Here is an 11,961-nt window from a genome sequence, read left to right on the forward strand (position 1 = left end):
TCACACGATTTGCAACACCTTTTGGATAGCCAATATCACTTAAATCCAAGCCCATATGTTTAAATAATCTATTTCATAATTTATCTAATTTATCATTGGATTTCTATGAATAAAAAAAATCAAAATAAATTAGTAAAATAGGAAATAAAATCATGATGGATTATAAGGTCCTAGGCATGCTTAGAATCTAAATGATGGGCCCATAAGTCAAAAATGCAACCTTTTTTATATTGACTTTCATACGTCTCTTGAAAATCGACTAACTTGTACAAGTCGTATTCTCTTCAATTTTTATCGCATGGAGATGATTGTGTGCTTTGGAGAGGAGTGAATTTGTACTGTCTTGAGTAATTACAAGTCAGGTGAGTGAAAATATCTTGGAATATGACGGACAAATTTTGGGATATGAAAACTCTCTACTTCACACTTTTCAAACCCCAAGATCCTAAAATCTCAGTCACCGCCGTCCAACTCCCATCCTTCTCCCTCACAAACAACGCCACCACAGTTAATTTAACCTTCTCCCAATACGCCTCCGTAAGAAACCCTAACAGAGGAACATTCTCACACTACGATAGCTCCTTTCAGCTTCTCTACTATGGAAGACAAATCAGTTTCATATTTGTCCCTGCCGGGAAGATCAATGCAAGGAGTACGGAATACATGGTTGCCACGTTTAGTATTCAGTCTCTTCCGGTGGGGTTGGAGGGGAATGGTACTGATGGAGTTAGTAGAGTTGGGCCGATGATGGAGATTGAGTCGACAATAGAGATGGCGGGGAGAGTGAGAGTGTTGAATATGTTCAGTCATCATGTGGAGGCGAAAACTGAATGCAGAGTCGCCATTGCCGTTGCCGATGGAACCGTCATAGGTTTTCACTACTAATTAGCATTTCCTATGTGACTTTGGGATTTTATTTTTACAGCATTTTATATTTGAAGTGAATTTCACATTCTTTTTATCTACTCTTTTGAATTTTGTGCCTTCTATTTTTTATTTTTGTATGACGTATTCTTGTGCTTACTTTTCTCTTTCATTAATTTGAAATCTACTTCCTCTTTCATTGATGATAGAGTTTGAAAGGAAGGGGTGAATCACTTGACACAACGGGAGGAAATTCATCACCAACTTCGTATGCCTTAAAGTCACATACTTACCAACAATCTTCAAATCCCCCTGAAAGATACCCAGTTCCAGAAGCAGGGTTACATGCTCTTGCTCTGGATGACTCAAAAGCTTTCTTTACTGACCACCAACCTGTTTCTGTTAAAGAGAAGAAAGAGCATCTTGTGGTTGCTCGAAACAGTCTTGAAGTTCTCTCTAGCATATTAAATTCTGAGGCAGAGCCAAAACCTTTAAAGGTAATCTTTTTCTGAAATTAAAGAAACACAACATCTCTTGAATACTGAATTGTTGTTTTGTTTACTATGTGATGTTTATTGTATATATGAAGTCTTCTTGCACAGATTTTTAAAGAACTACTCATAAATCAGTTACATGATTTTCAACGCAAGGCTACTATTATCATGATAGAATTAATTTTTTTGCTGATAGATTGTACTATTTTTGTTTGGTTCCAGGAAGAATTAACTTTAAGTCTGCTGGATAAGTGCAACAATCACTTTATGTTATCAAGGAGATTTTGCAAAGCACAACAAATGATGAAGAAACACTTTTTGAGGCTTTATATCTCAATGATGAGCTGGAGCAGTTAGTTTCTAAGTATGAGGAGTTGGAAGCTTCTCAAAATTTAGGGGAACAACAAACACAAAATGTTGACACTGCCAAGAATGATGCAGAAGCTGTTCAAAACCTCAATGAAAGACTGGAGGTGATGATTCTGAAGAACCGTCAAGCATAATAGGGAAAGAGTTACTCAAAATATTACAAACTAAATTTTTAATGAAATAAATGGATACCCCCCTTCAAAACTCCCAAGATAAATTTTTACGATAAAGTTGTTTGTATTGTTAAAGCTCAGTCAACCTTTTGTTTTGAAACCTTGGTACTACGAGAAGAATTATTCCCGATGGAACTACTCTTAGTCCATTGACCTTGTATTGTTAAAGTTTGGTCCCTTTTATTAAAAAACTTGTTGAGTATTGTTAAAGCTTAACACCCAAAAATATTTTGGCCACTTTGGCCCCCTTTTATTTTTCCTTTTTAAGAGGAACTACAAAAGCTATGACTTTCCTATTGTTAAAGGGGTATGTAGGTCTAAGATGCGATGTCTTACCGAGCTCACTTTTAAAACTTCTCTTCTCATCCCCACATTCCTTTTTAAAACAAGTTCACATATGCTTTTCAAATAGATGTACACAAAAACAATAACATTTTCAAAGAGGTTCCCATGGAGTACCATGGATATGAGAGGTGCTTAAAACCTTCTCCTTTATAACAAACCCCCTTACCCAAATCTCTAATAAGTTTATTAGTTTTGATTTTAAAAACTTCTGTGGATTTTATTCGCTCTTTCTCCCATTACTTTGATCTATTTGTGGAGACTAAGTGGAAAGAAATGGATGTGTATGGTAAAAAACCCTATGTAGTTAATGAAAAACTCAAGAGATTGAGAGATAGGTAATGTAAAAGAATAAAGAACTGTATGGGTGGATTGATTTGAAAGAGTGGAAGTCTATGAGCGAGCTAGATGAAACAGATATATTAATGACTGACATGAATCAAGTTAAAAAAATTGAGATGGTGGAGAAAATAAAGGAAATGATCAACTTTATATGTAATAACTTATAAAGGAATAGGAGTCTAGTGAGGCAAAAATCAAGGAAAAAGTGGATCACTGGATGGGACATTAATAACAGATATTTTTGTAATGTCATAAACTCTTGAAGGAGAATGAATTCACTAGTATCAATTGAAACGTCTAGGAACAGAATAGAGGAAGTTGAATAGGTGAAAGAAGAAGTGAAAATGTTGTTTGAAGAGATATTTAAGGAACAAAATGGGACTAGACCTGTGTTAAAAGAATTAGAACTTAAGATGCTATCTGCGGAGGAAAGGTTTAGGCTGGAGGAAGTGTTCACTTGAGAAGATATCAAATATGCAATTTGTAATAGTGTTAGGGACAAGATTATAGGACTAGATGGGTAAAATTTTGGATTTCTAAGAAGGTGTTGGAAAACCCTAGAGTCTGACTTAGTGGAATTTTTGAAAAGCCCATACTATACACGTCTTATTACACAACATGCATGGCTTGCAGTCACATATCATCAACCCTCGTTCTTGAAAGTCACATTCAACAAATATTTGACAAATCATACTTAATTGGAAAAAAAAATTTCGATAATCAATGAGATTTGTATTTAAATAGATGCATCTTGTGCAGAGAATCAAAAATTCTCAAACAGTTACAGACCAATACAAACATATCCAACTAGCAGCCATGTAAACTCCTAAAACCTACAAATAATCTAGAGGACAATGGCTTCATTCATAAAAATTACAGTAAATCTTTTGTTTGTTACCAATTGCTAACCACCACCATGTAAACATTTTCACATTGTGGACAATTTCCTCTAAGTCTACTACACCATTGTTAAAGATCAAGTCGTTACGTTGTTTCCAGATACACCAACAAACTGTCACCCATATCACTCCCACCCTCCTCTTCACGCAGCTCCTTTTCAACACACCCGCCATATGCAAAAAGTCTTCGCAACATACTGTGTGAACTTGCTGAGCAATCCCAAGCCACTGATAAACTTTCCCCCACACCCCGACTGCTATACCACAAGAAAGGAACAAATGGTGAATATTTTCCTAACATTGGCTTCCAAATACACAAAATGATGCATCGTTGTTTTCTATAATGCCTCTCTTTACAAGCTCTACCCTTGTTGCCAATCTATCTTTGAACAATCTCCAAGAAAAAATTTTGACCTTCGACGGCATCCATGACTTCCACACTATTGACCAAGCTTTTTTGGTCGCATGCTCGTCTTCCCTTTCAGTCTGTTCCAAAACCATGCTCCCATAATAATCTTTTACATTGAACACCCCCGATCCGTTTAATGGCCAAACAAAGAAATCCTTCTCCCTCCACTTAGGTGCTACATCTAATAGAAGCTGTCTCAACTCCCCCCATTCTTCTAACTCTGCCTAGGTCAGATTTGATTCACACTCCACAATATTCCACCTCCACGGATTGTTCACCCACTCCCCCATTTCCTGCACACTTTTGCCTTCACAATCCAGAACCTGAAACAGATTACGAAACTCACAGCGCAATGCATTGCTACCCAACCATTTGCTGCTCCAAAACGGCACCTTGCTTCCATCGCCAATATGAATTGAAATATTTCTAGTGAATCCTATAGCGCTACTGCTATCACCAATATTCATCAAGTCTCTCCACCATATTGATTCTAAGGAGTGTCTACCACTTAGTTTCTTAAATAATAATCTTTTATATAAAAGACCATACCTTTCCTCTAGAATCCCTTGCCATATTGCTCCCTCTTCCTTCAAGAACCTCCATAGCCACTTAGTTAACAGAGCCTTGTTGAATTTTGCCATGTCTTTAACATCTAACCCTTCATCTTCTTTCCTCATACAAATTGTGCTCCAACTTATCCAATCAACACCTTTTTTCCCCTGCATTATGCCATAGAAAATTGTGCTGCAGCTTTACAATTGCATCTAACATCTTTGCTGGCATTTTGAAGAAGGACATATGGTAAACAGGAATATTTGTTATCACAGAGTTGATGACTGTAACTCTTCCACCTATTGAAAGCAACCTTCAAATCTAAGGAGACACCTTAGCCCTCATATTATCAATAATCGGATTCCAGAAACTTAATCTTCTCGGATTACCACCAATCGTTATCCCTAGGAACTTAAACGGTATGCTATCAATTTTACAACACAGAAATTGACTTGCTGCCTGTAGAAAGGATTGATCAATCTCTACACCATATAGCTTACTTTTCCACATGTTTACTCTCAGCCCCGATACAATCTCAAATGCTCGCAACATGATCTTGATTGCCCATGCATTTCTCCATGAACCATCTCCCTCTAAAACTGTATCGTCTGCAAATTGTAATAAGTCATACGACACATATTCACTTATCTTGAAGCCACTAAACACTCCTCCTCTAATAGCCTGCCTCACCAATCCTGCAAGTCCTTCAGCCACAATAGTGAAAAGAAATGGTGACAACGGGTCACCTTGCCGTAGTCCCCTTTGAGCTTGAAATTCTCTTGACGGACTCTCGTTCACCAAGATTGACATATTACTATTAAACAATCATAGGCTTGGGCGAAATCTAATTTAAATAACAGACAGCTCTTCTTTGATCTCTTTGCCAAATCTATAATCTCATTGGTAACTAACACACCATCTAAGATCTGACGACCTAGTACGAAAGCTGTTTGAGACTTTGATATCAACTTGCCAATGACTTTCCCTAATCTTGCTGCTAGGAGCTTGGATATTATTTTGTATATGCTACCAATCAAACAGATAGGTCTATATTCCTCTAATCCTTGAGGATGACCAACTTTGGGAACTAGAGCAATGAACGAAGCTGTTAATGTCCTTGGAAGAGAAGCTTTGCTATGGAAGTCTTGAACACACCTCACTATATCATTCCCCACCACATCCCAGCATTTTTTTGGTGAAAGCAACATTAAAACCGTCTGGCCCTGGGCTTCTCTCCCCTTCGCAATTGAACACAGTCTCTATAATTTCCTCCCTTGAGAATTCCTCCTCTAACAATGATATATCTTCCCTTGAGAGCCTATTAAACTCCAGCCCTTGCAATTTCGGTCTTGGTGTAACCAGCCTCTTAAATCTCCCTTCATAATGCCTCTTCACTTCACTTTTTATCTCCTCCACTCCTTCCACAACTCCCTATGGTGTTTGGATAGAAACTAACATATTCCTTCTATTTCTTGTCTTCGTGAAAATATTTTGAATTATTATCTCCTTCTTTTATCCATCTCACCCTTGCCTTCTGTTTCAGCATACTCTCTTAATTGGAAACTATATGTATGAGAACAGATTTAGCATACTCTCTTAATTGGAAACTATATGTATGATAACAGATTTAATGATTTGCATTGCCATGCAACACCTTGTTAATTAATTAATGAAATCAATAGCAAAGTTATATCCTTGTTAATTTGGCTCCACTCATTAGGGATTGAAATTGTTGATAATGTTAACAAGTTTGAACATAAGTATAGTGATCCTAATATAATGATCACCATATATAGATTAATTTTATATGATCAAGAAACAAGCTACGTATGAGGGATATGAATCACTCCTATGTCTCGAATCTGGGAGAAGATTAGATATATCTGTTATTGAAATTTTGACGTTGAAGGTTTTGTCTCACTAGCCAAATGCTTTCTAATGCAATTTGTAGTCTTAAGGGACCATGTTTTTTTTGCTAAACGACAGTGTAAATTAATCAGTAGCCGCAAGCTAGCTCGCAAACCAATGCTGAGGCAGGGAGAGAGAGATCAAACTACACATGTTATATACATTAAGGGCCGGCCCTGGGCCCGGACAAACATACCTACTATTAGCATACAGTTATTTTCTCAAGGCCCATCCTATATTTGTATCGGGTAAGGCCCATATAGAGGCCTGTATATATTAACATTGTATCTAGGTCAAATACATACATTGTATTCAAAGCAGTTTCTATTTTTCCCGCTTTTCGCATTACACTTTCTTCTCCATGGCTCTGCAATTTCATTCCGCCGATAACATGTAATATGGTATCAGAGGACTATACCCACTCATCTCTTTCATCTTTTCGTTTTCCTTCCTTCATATCTGCATCTTCATCCCTGCATATTACTCTCTTCCATGGCTTCTGACAGTAGTGACTCAGAATCCATCCACAACACAGATCCAATCCAAGACCCCACCATGAACCCACGCAATCCGTACTATCTACACCCTGGAGAAAATCCTGGAGCTATCATCGTCGCACCACCTCTTGATGACAATAACTACCACAATTGGAGCAAATCGATGAAACGAGCTCTTACCTCCAAGAACAAGGTCTCCTTCATCAATGGCTCCCTTCCTAAACCCTCAGAATCCGACGCCAAATTTGAACTCTGGGAACGCGCAAATAGCATGGTGGTTTCATGGATAAATGGCACCTTGTCTTCGCACATCGCGCAGAGCACCATCTGCTTCGACTCTGCATATGATCTTTGGGAAGATCTTCGCGAAAGATTCACTCGAGGTAACCATTTTCGCGTTTCAGATCTTCTTCGTGATATTCATTCCATACAACAAGGTGATAGATCCCTATCCACATACTTTACCGATTTAAAGATTCTTTGGGATGAATTAGAAACCCTACGACCCACCCCTTCTTGTTCTTGCTCTGTTCCTTGCACCTGCGATTTATCAAAAGCAGTGCGCAATTTCAAACAACTCGAGTATGTAACCTGTTTCTTGAAAGGGTTGAATGACAATTACCAAAACATCCGCACACAAATTCTCCTCCTAGATCCCTTACCACCCATTAGCCGTGTATATTCGTTGATTGCACAACAACAAATCTCAATAACACCATCCACTGTCCTATATGCAAACAACACCAACCCCAAAGGTAAAGGCCGTGGAACGGGAAAGTCTCAAATGGTATGCACAAATTGCAGCAAAACCAACCATACTATCGACACATGCTACTTCAAGCATGGATTTCCACCAGGATATCGCAATAAGAATCCCAAGACTACTCCTGAACAGAAACAACAATATGCTGCAGAATCTCTTCCAACTATACCCAAAGAGGACTATCAACTTCTCTTAAATCTTCTCCAACAATCCAAGAAAGAGACTCCCAGTGCAGATAAGGCAGCAATCTCAGGTATGAATACCACAGGTAACACACTCTCTAATCCCTCTATTTGGATCCTAGATTCAGGTGCATCACATCATGTATGTCCACATATAGCTTGTTTTTCATCTTTACACTCTATTAGACCTGTATCCATCAATTTGCCTAATGGTAACAACCTGACTGCACATTACTCTGGAACAGTAGAATTTAATGATATACTTAGTTTACAAAACGTGTTCTACATACCTCAATTTCAGTTTAGCCTAATATCCATTTCAAAACTTTGCCAACACTCTGCTTATAGTGTCACATTCTTACACAATTCCTGTTATATACAGGATGTGTCTACCAAGCAGAAGATTGGCCAAATCACTCCTCTTAACAGCCTTTACATCTTATATAGAAATCCTGTAGCTATTTCTAAACATTCAAACACTTGTAACACTTTGATTTCTGCACATTCTGTTAATAATAGTGATTCTTTGTGGCACCATCGTTTGGGACACCCCTTTAATGAAGTTTTATCATCTATGTCTAAATACTTCAAAGATATAACTTTTCAGAAACATAGTCCATGTCATACTTGCCATCTTTCCAAACAATGCAAGCTACCCTTTCCTACCAGTCACTCATCATCCATTCAAATCTTTGACTTAATTCATATGGATATTTGGGGGCCTCTAGCTATTCCCTCCCTAGATGGATACAAATACTTTCTAACCATTGTTGATGATTTTTCAAAGTATACATGGATATTTCTCATGCACAATAAATCTGAAACTAGACAACACATTCAACATTTCATAACTTTTTGCAAAACTCAGTTTTCTAGCATAATAAAAGTGATACGAAGTGACAATGGTCCTGAATTTATCATGACATCTTACTATGCATCCCTAGGTATAATACATCAAAGGAGTTGTGTTGAGACACCTCAACAAAACTCCATAGTTGAAAGGAAACATAGACATTTAATACAAGTCACAAGATCATTACTTTTTCATGCTAATTTGTCTAAGTGTTTTTGGTCCTTTGCTCTTTGCCATGCTACCTATCTTATAAACAGATTATGCAGTCCCACCATCCATAACAAAACACCCTATGAAATGTTATTTCAAACAACTCCCACATATGATAATCTCAAAACCTTTGGTTGTTTAGCTTATGCCTCTACCTTGGCTAGAAACAGAGATAAATTAGATCCTAGGGCCATTAAGTGCATCTTTCTAGGATATACGCTAGGAATCAAAGGATACTTACTTTTTGATCTCAACACAAGAGCTATCATCACTTCTAGAAACACTGTCTTTCATGAAACCTCCTTTCCATACAAAGCCTTAGATAATAACTCCACTACCTTTGAAAATACAGATTTCACCAACAATTCCAACAATCCCTTCCTTTTTGACATTGAGCTCAACTCTGCCCCTCCACCAAATAACATTCATACACCTACCACTGAACATCAACAACAAAATATGCCTACTGACCCAACAAGTTCCCCTGTTCCTAATGCTGCCCCTACTTCTAACACCACACAAAATTCCCCTTCTACCACAATAGGTGTTAGACAATCTACTAGGCCCAAATCCACACCTGCATACTTAAAAGATTTTATTTGCAATATAAAACAATCTGCACCTGTATATGATATTTCAAAATACATGTCTTACAATAATATCTCTGCTTCACATCATGCATATATATCCGCTATAACCACTGCATCCGATCCTCTTACATATAAAGAGGCTTGTATACATCCTCATTGGATTAAAGCCATGAATGATGAAATACAAGCCTTGACAGCCAACAAAACTTGGGTTATCACAACATTACCTCCAGGTAAGAAAAGCATAGGTTGCAAGTGGGTCTTTAAGACCAAATTCAATTCTGATGGCACTATAGAAAGGCATAAGGCCAGATTGGTTGCACAAGGATTCAAACAAATTGAAGGTATTGACTTCTTTAACACTTTTTCTCCTGTTGCAAAACTAACAACTGTAAGAATCATTCTAGCCCTTGCTGCCTCTTTAAATTTATTTCTATTTCAAATGGATGTTCACAATGCTTTTCTACATGGTGACTTAGATGAAGAAGTATACATGGCTTTACCTAAAGGCATGACTACATCTACACCTAACCAGGCTTGCAAGCTTCTCAAATCACTGTATGGACTCAAACAGTCTAGTAGGCAATGGTTTGAGAAGCTCTCTCAAGTCCTTCTCACTAATAACTTTCGACAGTGTGCTTGTGACCATTCTTTGTTTATTCACAAATCTGCAGAACATTACACTTTTATACTAATTTATGTTGATGATCTTTTAATTGCAGGAAACAATCTCAACATAATCACCAAAACAAAACATCTCCTACACAAACACTTCCACATCAAAGATCTAGGTCCTTTGAAATACTTCTTAGGACTAGAAATTGCCAGAAATAATAGTGGAATCAGCATTAACCAAAGGAAATACACCCTTGATCTTCTTACCAACACGGGACACCTAGCCTGCAAACCTGCTCCTACACCAATGACACGCGACACGAGACTATCTTCAACTGGCACACTCATGGAAGACCCTACTAAATTCAGACGTCTAGTGGGACAACTCATCTATCTCCTTAACACTCGGCCAGATATCGCATATTTTGTTCAACAATTGAGTCAACACATGAGCTCACCAACTGAAGATCACTACAAAGCTGCACACCGTGTCCTGCGCTATCTAAAGTCTGCCCCTGGACAAGGTCTTTACTTCCCCAGCACGAAACCTCTGCAACTCAAGGCTTTCTCTGATTCAGACTGGGCCACCTGCCCAGACACGCGACGCTCCATCACTGGCTTCTGCATATACTTAGGCTCTGCTCTCATATCCTGGAAATCGAAGAAACAAGCAACTGTATCTCGAAGTTCAACGGAGGCAGAATATCGTTCAATGGCAACAACAGTATGTGAGATCCAATGGATCACCAACCTTCTCAACGACTTACATATACCTTTCCAAACTCCTGCAAACTTGTATTGTGACAACGCTTCCGCAAGACACATTGCAAGCAACTCATCGTTCCATGAACGCACCAAACACATAGACCTTGACTGCCATCTTGTACGCGAGAAACTACAACAGAAATTATTCCATCTTCTACCAGTCACCTCACAGCAACAACTTGCGGACGTCTTCACAAAACCTCTCGACCATACTCCATTTCTGCATAACATTACTAAGCTAGGCTTACATTCCATTTACCCCTAGCTTATGGGGGGCTATTAGCATACAGTTATTTTCTCAAGGCCCATCCTATATTTGTATCGGGCAAGGCCCATATAGAGGCCTGTATATATTAACATTGTATCTAGGTCAAATACATACATTCTATTCAAAGCAGTTTCTATTTTTCCCGCTTTTCGCATTACACTTTCTTCTCCATGGCTCTGCAATTTCATTCCGCCGATAACATGTAATACCTACCGTCCAGGATCTCAAAATATTAGGGGCCTCAATAGAAATTATAATACTGAAGAAATATAAACTATATTTAATTGCGAAATTATTGAACAGCTTGTTGTTTGCACCCGAGCGGTTTAAACAATGCCTTGGGAGCTAACTGTTGGTGGTTTGATACTTAAAAGGGCTTGTCTTTCAAATTTTTTTAATTAGCATTATTTTATATAACACTTCATTCTTTCCTCTTTCATATCTAACTGCAGTAAATAAAAACTAGGGGTGGCAAACGGACACGTCCGTCCCATTTAGGTCCGCCGCCCCGCACAAGTCCGCAAAAAAATGGGGTGGGACGGGGCGGGCATATTTGAGAGTGCGGGTCTAAAACATTGTCTCGTCCCACAAAAAAGTGAGGGCGGGACGAAGAATGCCCACGGGCATTGAACCTTTTAGGCCTAGAAATAATAAAGTTGTATGAAAAACCTCATGCCCGTAAAATTCCGCAAAAAAAATAGGTCGAGGCAGGGCGGACACAATAAAGGGAGCGGGTCTAAAACCTTGCCCCGCCCTGCAAAAAAGTACGGGTAAATTGAGTTTTCCCCGCAGGCCGGACCGATTTCGCCATCCCTAATAAAAACATAACACTTCGTTCTTTCCTCTTTCATATCTAATTGCAGTAA

At 38.4% G+C, this 11,961-nt stretch overlaps 1 long non-coding RNA gene across 1 annotated transcript; it reads left to right on the top strand.

Moving 5' to 3' along the window:
• Positions 1 to 358: 358 nt before the first annotated feature.
• LOC131600561 (uncharacterized) lies at positions 359 to 2,069 on the top strand. The gene is made up of 3 exons (XR_009283198.1): positions 359 to 871; positions 1,074 to 1,361; positions 1,581 to 2,069. It is a non-coding gene; the product is annotated as an uncharacterized LOC131600561 (long non-coding RNA).
• The last annotated feature ends 9,892 nt before the right edge of the window (positions 2,070 to 11,961 follow it).

This window comes from Vicia villosa, linkage group LG4, assembly GCF_029867415.1.
Source record: "Vicia villosa cultivar HV-30 ecotype Madison, WI linkage group LG4, Vvil1.0, whole genome shotgun sequence".
In the NCBI taxonomy this organism is placed as follows: domain Eukaryota; kingdom Viridiplantae; phylum Streptophyta; class Magnoliopsida; order Fabales; family Fabaceae; genus Vicia; species Vicia villosa.